The 17,953-nt window shown below is 48.7% G+C and overlaps 1 protein-coding gene and 1 pseudogene across 2 annotated transcripts in view; both read right to left on the bottom strand.

Annotated features, from left to right (window-relative positions):
* LOC126530691 (uncharacterized) overlaps nucleotides 1-17,953 on the bottom strand; it is a 202,881-nt gene that overhangs the window by 120,454 nt on the left and 64,474 nt on the right. The window lies entirely within an intron of this gene.
* LOC126530685 (uncharacterized) lies at nucleotides 14,738-17,078 on the bottom strand (annotated as a pseudogene).

Here is a 17,953-nt window from a genome sequence, read left to right as displayed (position 1 = left end):
GCCTATGAAACATTCATTCGGACTAAACTTGAGTATGCCTCAGCGATTTGGAACCCTCACCAGTCCTATCTTACTAACTCGCTCGAAGCAATGCAGAATCGCGCAGCACGTTTTATCGCTTCAAACTATGACTGGCATACAAGTATAAGCGGCATTAAATCATCCCTCAGCATCCCTAGTCTAACACTTCGTAGGAAGATTTCACAACTTTCCCTTTTCCACAAACTCTATTACAATTTCCCACATCTCAGGAACACTCTCTTACTTCAGCCTAACCGCTTTTCTAAGCGTCTCTTTAACAACCTGAGTGTACAACGTCTCCATGGTTCCTCTAATGCCTTCAACAACTCTTTCTTACCCAGTGCTATTGAATTGTGGAACGCCCTACCCAACAACATAGTAAATGAAAGTAATCCAGATAAATTTAGACACCTCGTGTCCTGTTTTCTAAACCCTTAACCTACCAGTATTATGCTGTTACTCTAACGTCTGTTCTTTTTTTTTTTTCACTTTTCTGTTATAGTGCCGGTTCTGTTACCATTTCTACTTGCGGTTCCTACTGTATTTTTAAAAATTTTATTTTCTTGCCTGTCGTCTACTAGCATGTATACTAAGTTTTGTTTACCGTCGTACAAATGAGTTAACCATTGTATAATAATGACCATAGTGTTTCTTGATGCTTTTGCCCCCCCCCCCCCCCCCCCCCAAAGGGACCCAGTGACTGTGCCGTAACGGGATGAGCCGAGATGAGCAGAAGGGCAAATGTGAATGGTCTGCACGGTGCAGCCACCTGGTGGCATAGAGCTCAACCATACACAGTAGCAGCAACGAAGCGTATTCTTTTTTGCTGCTGGTGCGTATTTTTCGCAGGAGTGTAATCATCAACACATTGTTTTTATAAATGTTTAAAATGTTTTACACTTGGTTAGAGCAATATTAGCGCTGTGTTTGGCTGGTTAAGCGCTGCGCCAACAAGTGTCTGGACCGTGCAGACCGATCAGGCCGCTCACGTACGTCTGCGCCAAAGTTCCTTCATCAGCTTGAGTTTATGCCTCCAGTCATTTGCCGATATGACCAGCTTGCCTGTGGCTAACGGAATACCAGACACGTTCGGCGCTACGACAGAATGCTCGCAACGCACGCTGCTTCGATAGCTCTCGCTTGGGGTCGACAGCCAAGCGGCTAGCGGAGAGGTTTCGCGCGGGCGGGGGCGGGCTTCAAAACAACCGGAAGTGGACGATGTGACGTCGCATCGTGACGCAGGACCAGTGAAGGCGGAGCTTAGCCCCGCTCGCTCGGCGAACGAGTTGAGGAGGAAAAGCATGGCTGGGGAGGAGGGTAACTTCTAATCGCTTGTAGCTCCATTAATACGTAACGCTTCACTTAAATTGTGGTGCGAATGTTCTACTTAAGCTGTACCCTACGCGTCTACAAAATTTGTCCGAACCGTTTCAGGGGCCCTTTAAGGGTCAATAAATGATGATGATGACATAGAGGTAATGAATGAAACCGTGACGAGGCTGGCTTCAGAGGCAGCAATTGAAGTGGGAGGCAAGACACCAAGGCAACAAGTAGTCATGCTCTCCCAAGTAACAAAGGACCTAATAAAGAAACGACAAAAAATGAAAGTGTCTAAGAGATCAGATAGTATGCGCGGAACTGTCAAAACTGATCAACAAAGCGAAAATAAGTGATATTAGAATTCATAACCTGAGAAAAACTAAAGAAGCTGTCAAAAATGGAGGCAGCCTGAAATCAGTGAGAAGGAAACTTGGCATAGAACAAATCAAGATCAGGGTGTCTACCAAGTTGACATTTCCAAATTCCCTGAGTTTTCCAGGTTTTCCCTGAGCACCTTTGCGAAATTTCCTGAATGAGTCAGATCTTTGTTTTAGGTCAAGACAGGCTGACACCACGTTGCCCGATGCTGTCACTCTCTAGTAAGCATGCTGAAACAAAAAAATGACTTAATCCAGTTTGAATAGTAAGGAGTAATATATATTTTATTTAAAAAGAAAACAGAAGGAAGGTGTTAGTAAAATGCACAGCGAAAGAAATGGTAAAGCCCATTCCAAATTGAGTCGAACATTTTCAAATACGAATGAAAAGGAGATGCATACATAAGTAAATATTTTTTTAATATCAGCTATTTCTATCAACTGATAGCAAGCTCATCTGTATGAGGTCCTGAACTTTGTCACAACTAAGGTTCTCTCTCAGCAGCTGGGAAGTCAACCTCAACTGTCCTGACATACTCTCAGCCCGTACACAACATCTCAGTGTTGGGTTTCACTGCGTAAGCAATTTATTTTGGTTTGGATGAGGGACACCTGTGTCTCAGCATCAGCCATCACTTAGTTTTTTTAGCTCAAGCTCCTTCAAAAAGGTGGCGGCACCCTTCCTTTCCCGTTAATTCCTCAGTGCGTCGGTCCTTTCTGTTCTCATCCTCCTTCTACCACGCTTTCACCACATGGATCATCTGAAGCATCCTCTTGGTCAGTTGTACAGTCAACATTTGATTTCTTGGACTTCCGAGAGGCCGCAAAAAAAAAAAAAATTGAAAAAAACGGGCAGTCTGAAAAAAATTAATGCATGTCTTTAACTGCCTTTAAGGGCTAAAATTACCATAGGCACGTCTCAAAAAGCTCTGAAGGCCTGCCAGTACGCTTTTTAGGCATATCAGGGCTTGTACTGTGACAGAAGACGACGTGCACGCATGTGTAATTAAGTAATGTATACTGTGTCCCGCGACAATTGCCCCCTTCCCACGCTTGTTATGCTTCACCGCCTAACACTAGTGTACCGAGGCGAAGCTAACTTTTGCAGACTGGCATTACGCAACGCGCTGTGCTCTGCGAGCTTCAAAGCCAATCGCTAGGATTACAAAGGCGGAGTCGGTGCCATTGGTGATAGCGGCGAATTCTTTCAATGAAAAACACGGCACCGCACGGCAAGAAGCTTAATAGCGAACATAGAAGCAGCTAGGCCTGACGTTGCCGCGGTGGTGGTTACGGATTTGCGGATTTGCCTGCGAGAGTGCCGGTTCGAGGCGGCGAGATAATCAAAATAGCGGCGGTGGCGGCTTTGATTAATGCCATTTCAGACCTGCAGTCGGGGCAATATACATTGACTATATGGAGTACGTGGTGGTGCCGCAAAACCGTGCAAATTGTCGGGCATGTCCGAAAAATCGGGCGTCTAGAAAATCGGTCGTTAACTACTCTGGCAATACATCGTGCCGATGACACGGCGTCAATAATGATTCGTTGCGATTCCTCTGTTACTGGAGCCAGCATTACCACGACTTTCGTTCCCTTTCAATAAAGTTACAGCTAATTTTCCCTGATGGAAGCACAAATTCCCTGAGTTTTCCCTGAGTTTTTCCAGACTGTTCAAATTCCCTGAGAATTCCCGGTTTTCCCGGTTGGTAGACACCCTGAAAATGTATGCACTGAAAGATACGCAGGATAATATCAGTAATCCAGATGGTATAATAAATACAGCGTAAGGATTCTATACTGACGTGTACAGCACCCAGAGGACTCAGGAGTACTCTATTCGAAACAATAATGAACAGCGTACAGAAACTCCTCCTATAACTAGAGATGAAGTCGGAAAGGCCTTGCAAGGCATGAAACGGGGAAAAGCGGCAGGAGAGGATGGAATAGCAGTCGATTTAATCAAAAATGGAGCACACATAATGCTAGGAAAACTAGCGGCTCTCTATACGAAGTGTCTAACGACTGCAAGGGTCCCAGAAAACTGGAAGAATGCCAACATTATACTAATCCACAAAAAGGGCGACGTTAAAGAACTGGATAATTATAGGCCCATTAACTTACTCCCAGTATTATATAAAATATTTACCAAAATAATCTCCAATAGAATAAGGGCCACATTGGGCTTTAGTCAACCTAGGGAACAGGCTGGCTTCAGGAAAGGATACTCTACAATGGATCACATCCGTGTCATTAATCAGGGTATCGAGAAATCCGCAGAGCACAATAAGCCTCTCTATATGGCTTTCATAGATTACGAAAAAGCATTAATACAGAAGAGATACCAGCATTCATCCAGGCAATACGTAATCAAGGAGTAAAGACCGCTTACGTAAATACCCTGGAAAATAACTACAGATTCCGCAGCCTCCTTAATTCTATACAAGAAAAGTAGGAAGGTACCTATAAAGAAAGGGGTAAGACAAGGAGACACAATCTCTCCAATGCTATTCACTGCGTGCTTGGAAGAAGTATTCAAGCTATTAAACTGGGAACGTTTAGGAGTAAGGATCGATGGCGAATACCTCAGCAACCTTCGGTTTGTCGACGACAGTGTTCTATTCAGCAGCACTGCGGACAAGTTATAACAAATGATTCAGGACCTTAACAGGGAGAGTGTAAGAGTGGGGCTGAAGATTAATATGCAGAAGACAAAGATAATGACAAATACCGGGCAAGGGAAAGAGAGTTCAAGATCGCAAGTCAGCCTCTAGAGCCTGTGAAGGAGTATGTTTACCAGTCGACTAATTACAGGGAACCCTGACCATGAGAAGGAAATTCATAGAAGAATAAAAATGAGTTGGGTCGCATATGGTAGACATCGTGAGATCCTGATTGGGAGCTTATCGTTATAATTGAAAAGGAAAGTATACAATCAGTCCATTTTACCGGTGCTGACATATGGGGCAGAGACTTGGAGACGGACAAAGAAGCTTGATAAGAAGTTAAGGACCGCTCAGAGAGCGATGGAACGAAGAATTCTAGGCATAACTGTAACAGACAGAAAGAGAGCGGTTTGGATCAGAGAGCAAACGGGTGTAGACGATATTCTAATAGACATTAAGAGAAAAAAATGGCGCTGGGCAGGTCATGTAATGCGCAGATTAGATAACCGTTGTACCATTAGGGTAACAGAATGGGTACCAAGAGAAGGGAAGCGCAGTAGAGGATGGCAGAAGTTTAGGTGGTGCGACGAAGCGGGTGCTAATTGGAATCGGTTAGCGCAGCACAGGGGTAATTGGAGATCACAGGGTGAGGCCATCTTCCTGCAGTGGACATAAATAGGTTGCTGCTGCTGCTCCTGATTATTATTATTATTATTATTAATATTATTACATTTGTTTGGTCGACGTTAGCGCATTTGTCGACGACGTTAGCGCTTCAAATGAAAGTAAGCGGTTGCGTACAGAGGCCAGTGCAATTCATCTGCAATTTCGCGAATACGTGTTGGCGATCTGAAATATGCGCCATGCCAGCTTGCTGATTAGTTAAAAGAATATGCTGTCAGGAGCGTCACAGGAAGGGCCATTTAGTAAACGTCAATTTGAGGTTGCGTGAGTGTGCGCTGGGCCACCATTGCATAGATTTTCCGCTATAATTTGTGGTGCGACGAGCCGCGGAAATTATGCTAATGCGCAGCCATATGCAATGGCGGCCGAGAGGAATGCGTATCGCCACATTTTCCCCGTCGTTTGGCGCCATGAAAATCTTTTGCTCATAACGTGTGCTCATAGTATTTGCATCGCTCTCAGGTGGTGTTGGCATTTGTGTTTTGGGCTGGCATTTTTTAAAAGAACGCGCTTATACAAAATATTGGTTGAACATAGCAAACTTTCTGCAGCATTGTCCACTTTTCACAGCTGCGTTTGTACTGTAATCAAGATTAATGCCGTTTCGCAGGATCGAGTTACGACAACGGCGTCTTCTTAATTTATAAAAAGAAATGTACGCAAGGCGGCGCCTTGAAGTTTCCTCCCGCGGTGCGAGTAACCTGCCAAGTGAACAAGAGATGGCAGCGCCGGCGCTTGCGTCGTGCTAGTGGATATCTCTGGCGCGCGCAACCCTATCGGTGATATTCGGCCTTTCTCAGCTAGCCTAGTGGGGCTGAGTCACTTACGTTTCACGAGATAGCGATAGCGCGGTCTAGAACATGCGTGCATCACCACTGGTAGGTCGCGTATGTTGTCTCAAGGAAGAAAACAAGCGCGTTGGCGCCAACATACGATGACTCATTCCATTTAATTCCCAGGGGCACGCATCCTAGCTAATGAAACAGACGATGGAAGCGAGAAGCGTTTTCGACGGAATAATCATGCGCTTTGAGCTAGCTGCTTTATTTTTACTGCGGAGGAAAACTGTATTGCTTTACCGAGAACCTTACATTCAGTACCTTCATTTCAGTTTCTTAGGCAAAACGTCAACTTGACCTCACATTACGAAAGCAAAATGGAGCCATCAGCGCCATTTTATTGGCGTCGCGTCAACATCACGCATCGAGTAAGATGGCGGAATGTCCAGAATACACTCTAAGAACAGTTTACACCCTTTGGCGTGCCCCTTGTGCCACATAACAATAATCGTCATCTGCCTTGATGCGTTTCCTTTCTTTAACGCTGCGAGCCCGCAACTTTCCAGTAACGAACGGCACGCGTGTTATCAGAAGAGGCACTCCAAAGGGTGTAAACTGTTCTATGCTGATAACGCGCGTGCCGTTCGTTACTGGAAAGTTTAGGGCTCGCAGCGTTAAAGAAAGGAAACGCATCAAGGCAGATCACGATTATCGTTGTGTGGCAGAAGGGGCACGCCAAAGGGTGTTAATTGTTTTTAGAGTGTAGCGCCCCAGGGCGCTATCATAGAGAAATAAATTTCCACAAGAGCGGACACTTCCATAGCGCCCAGCTGCCGAATTGACTGTAGCGTACCAAGCGGATAGTATTAACACTTTCCGGTTTCGGTTTTGGGCGCGCGCGTTTTGAAGGCCAGTTTGTACACGCCACGCTGGCTCAGCTGATCGGCGCGGCATTTTTTTTTTCCTTAACTGCTTCTGCTGCTGAACCACGCGGGGCGTTGGCGCGGAATCGTTTTATTATTTAGTAAAGATGATTGCGAACGATCTTTACAAGCCTCCACCGAATCTGTGTCGCGTGCAATTTCATAAAGAAAACACAGGACGTCTTCTGATTTGATGAAATGTTTATTTTGCCCTATATAAATGCTCATTCCGGGCTTCTTGTGCATTCATACGAAGTTGTGGCACCAGGTAAGCAGCAGCAGTTGCCGTACGAAGCCCCACCGTATGCCATCAGCTGAGCGAGATATATATAAAAAAGAGAGGAAAGGCAGGGAGGTCAACCAGACGAGCGTCCGGTTTGCTACCTGCACTAGGGGAAGAGAAAGGGGGAACAGAAAGAGGAAAGCGGAGTTAAGTTTTTGTGTTCTTTTCTCCTTGAAGTCGTCCAAAGTCTCTTCAAGGTGATTATCGGCGTTGATGAAGCAGGAGGCAGGTTGGAGGTAATAAAACTTGAAGATATATTGCAACGGAAATATTTACACAGTCAAATACAGTTAGCAAAAGAACACTGATGCAAAACACACAAGTAAACAGCGCCTTACTCTTCTACTTTTCTTAAGTTAGAGCCTAGGACAACTGTCGCAACATACGACCAACCGAGTCTCACTGTTCTACCACTAAGTGGTTACGGCCCAGACTAGCATTGCATCGTACGGAGTCTTACTGTTCTATCAGGTTTAGTGATTACAGCCTAGACTGCGGAACAAGCACCTCGTCTCGATTGTTATGGGCGAAAGAGACAAAGAAAAAGCGCGTTAGGACCGTTAGCCCATCCCACAGAAGCAGTTGCCAATGAGAGTTGACAGTTTCTTAAGCCACAACCCAAAGGGATGGGCTTACTCTCAAAAGTAAATGCATTGGAAAACAACCGTTTTCCTTCTTCCCACAACTTCGTTTAACCCTCTTATTCCCACGTGGTCAGTGACGGCCTCGGCAAACACGCCAGGCATGCACGATTTATTGAGGACATCTCGCACCTCAGCGGCGTTTCTAGCCAGCAGGGGGCTCGGGCGCTGGTGTCCCAACACCGCGTGCCGCAGTCCCCCTCAAGGTTTTTCCTCGTAGAAAAATAATGACCGCTGGCGGCATCCGGACTCGGTGTTCTTAAAACGACGTTCTCCGAACGCGGCCTCCGCATGCGCACCGCGCCCGTCTCTACGGCGCGCACTCCAAGTTGTAACACGACACCAAGCGGGCTCTCCTCAGCGCTCAAAACAATATGCACGTGGCTGCCGCCCGAATGCGTAGGGGCGTGAACCCCCCCGCTGCGTACGCGCAACACGTGGTCAACATTGCTAGCAGCTGCGTCTCTAACCAGCAGGGGACTCAGGAGCCAGCGCCACAACGTCGCGTATACCACCGTCCCACTCGAGGTTTGTCCGCGTGGCCCTATTATGACCATTGGCGGAATGTCAACACAGCGCGCGTAAGAGCATGTTCTCCGAATCCGTTTTCCGCCTCCGCACCGCGCCCCCCCCGAGCGCGCCTCGGCTCGTCACCCGACACCACGCAGGCCGTCCGACCCCTCAAAAACAAACGGTTGCTGCCCGACGCGCTGGGGGGTGGACACCTCCCCATTCACAAAACGCATGGGCAACTCGCGGCACTGCAAAAGTATATACAAAACAATCATGCAGCCCTACACCGTCCATTCTGCCTGTTCGAGAGATGAGCGGCCTAACAAGCAGGATAGAGGGAACACTGTCTGTGCACACAGCAAAGCGCCTGGAAATCAGTGAAGTCAAAGCAAGTACTCCGTCGATACGTTAGGCTGCCGTCATTCTGCTGTCTGAAGCTAATCCTGGTGCTTCATAGCTGGTGATGCATATTGAAGTCACCAGTGAAGACCAAGGAACCGGTGGGCATCAGCAGTACGTTGCAGTGCGTGGCAGTATATTTTTAAGCTAAACCCCAGCGGTTCTGACTTCAGTGCGAATAGAATGATGCGGATGAGCCATGATGCTTACTCAAGAGTTGCAAGTACTGAATTGAGAGCACCCAGCACTTGCATTGCACTTCGCGCTGACGGAGTGTGCAGGTTATTTACGAGCATTTGAAAAGGATTCGTCAGAGACCAGAGCATCATAACCACTTGCCGGCCTTCTTCGGACAATTTGTCAGGAACGCCACACTGTGCACTCACTCTACAGCCGTGCGCAGCTGTATCACTTGACGTGGCATCGGCTGTAGTATCAGCTGTGGTATCAGCTGTGGTATCAGTTGTGGCTTCGGTTGTGGCTTCGGTTGTGGCTTCGGTTGTGGCTTCGGCTGTTGTTCTGGCTTTGGCTGTTGCTTTAGTAGTGAAGACTAAGTTCCATTGTTCTCGGCTATGACCTTATCACATTTAGATTGAATTACCCCAGGCCTAAAGGGCAGAGGAGGAGGTGTCGGATGGGGCGCACTCTTCACAGAGGCATCAGCGTTCTTTGAAGTCCGACGGCATCGGGAGCGTCGCTTTCTAACGGCCGCAACAGCTTCCTGACGAGACGAATGGTTTCTCGCCATCTGCTTCAAGATCACTTTTTCCTTCTTTATTTTGGGGCAGTCCTTCGAGGAAGCATCATGGGACCCATGGCAATTGATGCATTTGACAACTGTGGCTGCGCAAGAGTATGCAGCGTGGGGCTAGCCGCAGCATGAGCAAACTCTCGTGTTCTCGCACATGGCGCTCACGTGTCCCAGCCTCATACAATTGCGGCATTGCAGTGGCCTTGGGATTAATGGTCACACAGGGTGTCTCAAGTGGCCCACTTTGACGTGCGAAGGGAGAGTCTCGTCCTTGAATATAATTTTCACACGGCGGGATGTGCCGAGGCGATACACGTGTTATGGCGACGCCATCAACGGCAGGCTTCACTAGAATCGGCAAGTCAGCGCTAGAGATGGAGACGTCCACGTCGTAGATGCCACCAGTAGTGGAACCATCGTTAAGGGTGATGTACGAGCAGATCTTAACGCCACCTAGTTCTGTAACTTTAGCCAAATTTCTCAGCGCAGTCTCATGCGTGACGTCGATAGCCAACACTTTTCGTGAGTTGACTAACGTCTGTTATCTGGTTTGGCTCCACCACTTCAAGTTTCGCCGATACGGACTGTCTGTTGAGTCGCCTCAGGTTGTCAGTAGCGAGTTCTGGTACAAATAGAATCGTACTTGTTGCGCTATTCTGAGTTGGTCGCATGCTCGAAGACATGGATGCCCTGGTGGTGTGTCTTCGTTTCGCATTGCGGCTCCGCACAAGCTCAAAGGCGTCATCAGAGAAGTTCTCACTGCTGAGCGAGTAGACTCTGGTGTCGTCGGTGTCGCTCTGGAGGCCGCCGCTTCCTAGACGCAGCCGCCGCTGAAGTCACCATTCCCGGCAGAGGCACGGGGACGTCAACTTGCATCCACGCTACGAACCATGCCGGCTCTCCAAAGATGTACGCAGAAATAAGGACAAAACAGCTGAGCTAGAGAAGTAGCGTCCTGGCTTGCAGACGCTTCGTCTTCGTCCTGCGCCATCAGCTGAAAAAAAGAAAGTAAATTGCAAGCATGTATCATTTCCGTATATTGACCTAACAGCAATATTGCGTGTAGAGGCGAAACATGCGTAAGTGGTGAATGAGCGGCAATGCAGATAAATTATTTCACTTTTACATACATTTCGTAACAAGTAGACACCTCCCAAACAATGCATAAAATATGAAGAAAACATCCGATTTTCAAGCATTCCTCCCTTTCCGGGAATTATTTCCTGCACTTTAAGAGCAAATACAAGGGTGACTGCGCGTTTCCAAAACAACTTGGCCTCAGTCGACGCAATAGTATACGCCAAGTACACAGAGGTGGCTACAACACAGGCTCTCAGGAAGACCATGCCACAGGCTCGCAGAATGCCTTCTAGTCGCACTCAAAACATTTGTGGGTGCAAAGCCTGTTTTCAGTCGCTCAGAAGGCATACATGTCAAGTTCTTGAGCTCCTGGGCGTTATCTATTACGCGTACTGCCGGCGCAAGCAACAGATTCTCGTGTTATCATTCTCGGCAATCGCTCTTCGCGTTTTCGACAAGCGTGAGTACCGAAATAAGGTGTATGTTGTTGCAGGGCCATAATAAACGTCAGAAACTTGTCCCACGAAAATTCAGTACACGCAAAACTAACTCACCACGGCCGGCTTGCTTTTTCGCTAAGAGCTTCACAACCCCAGGCGCAGGTAGCAAGCCGCAAAAGTATCACAAAAAGTTACCAAATGAATTACAATAATTTTTGGGGTCAGAGAATGCGTCACGAACTTCTCCCTGTAAGATTTAGAACAGGACTCACGGATTGAAATAGGACATTCGGAGCGCGTGGCCGTCGCTACATGTAGCACCCACCGCTCGTGGGTGCCCATAGAACCAACGTGCTACATGGTGGTGTAGGGTTAGGGGGAGAACATCTACGGAACAGAATTGCTCCTTCCGGTCGCCAACGAACCACACTGTGGTTTAACACACTGCCAGTGTGGCGCTGCAAGGCTTGCGTGCCTGTGTGTGCCGACCAAAATGGCTCGACGGTGCGCACATGCGTGAGCAGTCCCCCCCCGACGCTCTCTTTACACGCGCTTAAATTTGGCGACGCGGCACGCATGCTGTGCAAGCAAGACACGGGATTCAGCTACGAGATTGCACCTTACGTGCGTTCGTAGATATCATAAACATCTGCACAAAAGAATAGCTTATTTCGTGCAAACGCCTGTGGAGTAGCCGACGAGAAACTTCCTTCTTTATTTCAGCCTCGAAATGATAACTCCCGGCATTGTTGGTCGTACTGACGTCAGCGGAAGCCGAGCCACAGGTAGTTATATATGGCGAGCACAAGACGCGCCTCCGTTGCAGACACGAGCAGCAATGCCAGGCATACCCATCTCGGAACAAATGCAGATTGTGACTCTGTCTTCAGCAGGTTTACCGCAGCAACAAATCGCCGATATGACCGGACGCCCCCGCTCGTCGGTGAGCAGGATTGTGCGGGCTTTCAGGACGGATGCTCGCTTGACAAATCTGCTCAGAGGACACCGGCCGAAGGTGACGACCGACTCTGATGACGAGCGTATAGTTGAAGCAGCGAGACAAAACCCGAAGATGATGGCGAAATAAATACGAAACGACCTGGGGCTCGCAGCCAGCACACACAAGTAGTACGCGAGCGCCTTCACATGGGTGGCCTTCGTAGTTGTGCGGCGGCGATTGAGCCCTTCATCTCTTCAGAAAAGAGGATCAAAAGGCTGCTGTTTGCAGAGGAGCATCGGTCATGGAAAGTGGAAGAGTGGCAGAATGTCATTTTTACGGACGAGAGCACGTTTACATCAAAATGGGACCAGCAGCAGCGAGCGTGCCATGGAGGACACGAAGCATGAGGTAGGTGGACTCTCACGCAGCTTCTCTAAAAAAAATCCGCCAAAGTTTATCTTTCTTTACATTCCCGTAGCGCATAATACATAGGATAGATTGTATGTGTCGGCTAGGTATGCGTTTTCATCAAAAACTACGTTTTATATTCCGTGCACTCCGCTACCGCGAGGAGAGAGCGCACGCCGAAAACTTTTCACCAGCGCCTTGTTTCGTCACTAAATGGTCACTAAAGGCAGTGCATTCTGCCAACATTCAAGAGCAGGACCCCTTATCGTTGCGGTTGTTAATCGCAGTGATATAAAATAATGTCTTGTGTTCTTTCCGCTTCCTTCACACAGGTTTGACGCCCCCAATCTGCATCATGCTGCAAGCAGCGGTCGATGTATACTGTCAACGTGCGGGGGAGTATTTCCAAAGATGGCTTGGGTCCGCTTGCTCACCTGGATGGCCGCGTTAATGCCGCGGCATACTTAGACCTCCTCGACAGCGTCCGTATGCCGTACGCCCTGGATGGCCCATTTAAGGACGGCTTGTTTTACTACCAGCAGGACCGGAGCCCAGTTCACACCGCAGCACCCCTGACTCACCTGCTAGAAGACAGGTGTGTGACAGTGTTGAGCTGGCCTCCGCAAGGTGTGGACATGCATATTATTGACTATGTATGGGCTGAAATAAAGAAGGCCCTGTCTCGTCGGCCGCTCCACAGGTGTTCTTCGGACAACCTGTGGGTGGCTGTTCAAGAAGAATGGGAGCAGCTAGCGCGTTCTCCCTTGGCCGGTAGCTTCTACGAAAGCTTGCCACGCAGAATGGCGGCCGTATTTGCTGCTAGGGGCGAACCAACAAAATACTGAGACTTCGTTTACATGTTTCACGAGGACAGGCCTGTGACTGCTTCTTTTGTTTTTGTCGTTACAAAACGGACGAAATAAACTTTATTTTCTTTTGTGCAAGTGTTGATCATGTCTACGAAGGCACGTACGGCGTTATCTCGTAGCTGAATCCTGTGTATTAATTGCACAGCATGCGTGCCGGATCGCCAAAACGCGTGTAACGAGAGCGTCGTCTGCTCGCGCAGTTGCACAAGCAGACGACGCCGCAAAATGGGCAGTGTGCACCGCCGAACCATTTCAGTCGGCACACAAAGGCGCGCAAGCCTTGCAGTGCCACGCAGGTGGGCTTCTTCGATTTTCCACTTCTGGCTACCCGCGGGCTGCCAGAACCTGCCAGGACGATTTTGGTCTAGCTCCTTTCTGGAAGTTCTCTGGCTAGCAGACGACTAAAAGAGGCGATGGGCGCTCGCCGCCATCTTTGCGGGGACTTCACGGATTGCAACGCGGGTGCTTTACCTCGCTCAGCCAACTGTCTACGGGAATCTTCAGATTTCCTTACTTTTGGCGTTATCTTTTTAAGTGGTAATGCTCCGTTCCGCATCGCGAAGCGGTGTGATGCGAGCAGTGATGAACAGCTTTTGTGCGTGTGCGTGTTTGTGTGTACGCGTGTGTATGTCCCCTGAAGGCTTCTTCGCGGCGGTGCACTCTAAAGAAAGTCTGCACCCTTTGGGGTGTACATCTGCCACACAACGATAATCGTCATCTGCCTTGATGCGTTTCCTTTCTTGAAAACGCCGTGCCCGCTACTTTCCTGCCGGGAATGCTATGTTATGCTGATAACGCGCATGCCGTTCGTTACTGGAAAGTACCGGGCTCGCAGCGTTAAAGAACGGAAACGCATCAAGGCTGATGACGATTATCGTTGTGTGGTACATATAGCCCCCCCCCCCCCCCCCCCCCCCCAAAGGGTGCAGATTTCTTTTAAGGCCCGTTCACACTACACGAAATATCCGGCGAGCGAAGTGGATTCGGCCGCTTTTGACGCCGAGGAGGGCGGAAAGCGGCGCGGTGAATGTAATCGGTCCAGGACCCATTTTTCCCGCTTTCGCCGCCACCGGAAGTTGCCTTTTGACGTCGCAACCCGTCTAATCTCAACATGGGAGCCAGAATGTCTGAGCGACCGGCCTTCTCCGGGGAAACGGCGCAATACAAGCAGACGCAACAAAAGCCCGCGAACGAGAGGCACACACGTGAACTCTCGTCTCTGTCGCAAAGTCGCGAAACCAAAAAAGAAACTGCCGCGAGACCTCGCTGTCTCGCGGAAAGGCTTGAAGCGACGGCGGATCCGCCTATGCACGCGTCAACAGATGAGAACACGCTCTCTTTTTTCCGGTGAGCGGATTCGCTTCGCTCGCCGAATTTTTGTAGTAGTGTGAACGGGCCTTTAAAGCGTGATCAGCACGCCGCGCTCTCATGCATGCATGTTATCTGCATCGTGTTCCACGCAAGTTGTAGACGCTCATTCACGCACTGCGCATGGTGTCTACTAAATTACTTAATAGATATTCCCTGAATTTTCCAGGTTTTCCCTGATAATTCCAATAAAAATTCCCTGAATCTTAAAGAAGCTTTGAGAGTCGAACAGAGGCACAATTCACATAGACGATTCCATTCACAAAACAGTTTATTGCAGTGCCAAAGCGAGATTATGAGCGCATTTATTCACTTTAAAGCGTCAATTTCTTCCTGGAGAAGAGACGCCTCATTCTGTGCTTCAGTGATGAGCCTTTGCTTCTTTTGTTGGAGTTCCTTGATGCGGGTGGCCGCCCTTTTCCTGTTTTGTTCAGCCTCATATGCATCCAGCCTGTCTTGCTTCTTTTTATTGAGCTCCTCCTTCCACCGAATACATGCGCCACGCACCATTTCCACCATACTGTCTGTAATGTCAACATTGGCTACGCCCCCTGCTGCTGAAACTCCATCATACACTATTCTCTGCGCAATGAGAGATTCTTCCTTCAGGTTCTCTATGAGGCATTCTTTATTTACAGAAAAACCTCTTTCGACAGCAGCATTGCCATGGGACATGGAGAGGATGATCTTGACAAAGATAAGCAACTCCTTATGGTTCCGTGAGCACAGCTAAAACCACAAGGTGTCCAGTCTCTGTGCTGTCCTATCAAAGTTTTTCAGAAGTAGCTGTGCAGAGCTCAGCGAACAGACTTGCACATAGGATCGGTGTGCCCGTTCTGCTTCTAAGCCGGTCAGCCACCGGTGCTCTGTGAGTATTTCCAGCGCAATCGCTAGTCGTTTTTTGCCAACCTCCACTGACAAGGCGCAGACTGGATCCAGGCAACTCACTCCTGTTGTTAGCCTGTATTTTAGAGGCGATCTCTCCATAATCTTCTGCGAGCACACCTTCAAAAAAGAAATGCATTCCTTCTTGAATGTAAGCAGTGCAAGTTGAGATGGTTTTGCAGCTTTTCGAAGTTCGCTCTTGGCAGCAAAACCAACATCAAAACAGTTGACAAAAACGATGTTCTCGGGCTTCTCCAAATCTATTTTAAGTAACGAACGGCGTGTCAGTGGCGCGCAAAATTTCTTGCTTAATGATCCTTCCCAACAGTGATCGTAGGACAGCCTCCAATGCTGCGGCAAGGAAGGGGACCATTGGTTCGTCCGTTTGAAATTTGGTCAGGAATGGCTTTAATTCCTCAGCAACTGATAGCATGAAAGCCAGTTTTGCCGGCAGCATCGTGTCAGCTACTAGCGTCTCAAGTGTGGTGTAGCTGGTGCACTTCGGCTTGCTCTTGTCTTTAGCTGAACACTCCACGTATTTTATTAAGTGTGGCAGTACTTGAAGAGCTCTTGAAATCACCATACTGTTTTCAAGCCATCGAACCGCACAGAATTTGAGCGGAAACGATGTGCTTGCTGTGATGCGAATGTAATCAGCGCGGCGCGCTGGAACACACTTGAAAAGGTTATAAATACTCCGCAGAAATACTACCAAGTTCCAGCCAGTTGCTGCATGGCCTGTTTTGAAGGCACCATGAACCACATGTAGACCACAGCTTCCAGTTTCCAGGATCTGTCCACTGTCGTGATAAGTGAGTTCTTCCTTAAGGGATCTAAGAAACTTGAAGTTTACATTTGGACCATCCATTGACATTTGCAATATCTTGTGCTTTATGTCCTCTGTGGCTTTCTTGAAAGCAAGTGTCAGGTCTTCAGAACAGGTGTGGCCGAGAAAGCATGAAGTCAGGTATCGAGTTTTTACAGTAGCGTCAGCCGAATCGCAGTATCTGACCAGCACATCCATTTGTTCTTTCTGCGCTACTTTGTTTTGTGATTCATCGAATGCTACAGCTATGTACGGTACTTCAGCAAGAGCCGATAGCAGCTTTTTTCGGAAGAATGGCGCGATGCCATGACAGATAGTATATCCGACTGTGTTTTCCTAATTGCATTTTCTTGGCAATTTCACAAGACTGGAACATCAACGGGAAGAGCGCCGCCGATGATGCCACGGAACGGAGGGATGCATGAGTCATTACAGCATTCATGCACCATACGATCTCAGCTTTCGCAACATCTTTCTTCAACAGAAAACCACGTACCGTGATCTGTGCAGGCGCTGATGTAGCAGGAGGCATCGATGAGGGGTCTGCACTCTTCGTCCGTTCGTCGACGGTCATCGCGGTTGACAGAGCTGCACTGCTTGGCTTGAAGAACGAGAATACACGTGTCTGGGAGCCACTTTCCAGCGCCTTCATGGCGTTCTTATGCTTTACACTTGCAGCGTGGCTAGACACCGCGGTTTTTCCCATGTTGCTCAAGCGAAACGTCTTGCAGCACACTGCGCATTGTGCGCTATATACATCGTTGGGCACAGGCTTAATCCAGCTCGCGAAGTCGGATACGTTGGCGTTGGTCCAGTCAGCATTGAACGAGCGCTTTGTCGACTGTGACATCGCCGATTTCGAGTGTCTTCAAAAGTAGCCTCACCGCAAAACAAAACTATCAAAATGCCGCCGCCATGAACAAAGCACAACATACACAAGTGCACCCACGAGCACGTCACATATTACCACAAAATGGAGAGATGGCGATACTCATCCGATAATGATGATGACAGTTGCCTCTATAGATCACTTGCTGCTGGTTGGTTACTGGCGCCACTTAGTGGCAATTAAACTGCGGAGAGCTACGATGCATGGAGTCGGGAATCTACGGCTCAATCTCGGAGGCCGTGTGTAACAGCGCCGTTGTTGCACACCGCCTCAGAGATCTGCGCGGTATTCGTGCCGGTTTGGGACGCTGTGTGCAGCAACGGCGCTTCTGCACGCGGCCTCCGAGATTGAGCCGTAGATCGTATTCATTGCTTTGTCGATCTCACCGGCCACATTCCCTGATCTGACCACGTTTTTTGTAATTTCCCTGACAATTCCCTGAGTTTTCCAGACATATCGAGAATCCCTGATAATTCCCGGTTTTCCCGGTTGTTAGACACCCTGACTGCGGCGCATTTTCGGTTCGTCTTTCTCTGGTGGCGTTCCTTTTCACATATCACGCGCATGTATGTACTATCGGCCAAAAAAGTAAACAGACCACGGCTCAAGTGGCCGGTGCGGCTGCGGGGCCACACCAGGGCGTTGCTATCGCGCTCCGCACGCTGACGGCGAGAGTGCCCCGAGTGACGCCATACTTCGCCCTCACTCTCACGCGGGGTCTCCTCACGCTTGATAAATTTTTAGTGCACCATTTGGTTGCTCTGCTGCTGACGGTCGCGACGAAGGGGACCGTGCGTCCCCGGTAGTCCAGCACATGGCGCTGTAGTGCAGTAGTGGGTAAAGCCCCTCAATTTTTCAAAAGTAGCGCCATTCTTAGATCTTTCCACCACC

This window comes from Dermacentor andersoni, chromosome 4, assembly GCF_023375885.2.
Source record: "Dermacentor andersoni chromosome 4, qqDerAnde1_hic_scaffold, whole genome shotgun sequence".
Classification (NCBI taxonomy): Eukaryota; Metazoa; Arthropoda; class Arachnida; order Ixodida; family Ixodidae; genus Dermacentor; species Dermacentor andersoni.
Note: the sequence above shows the minus strand (reverse complement) of the source record. Positions and strands in the feature narration are given on the sequence as shown.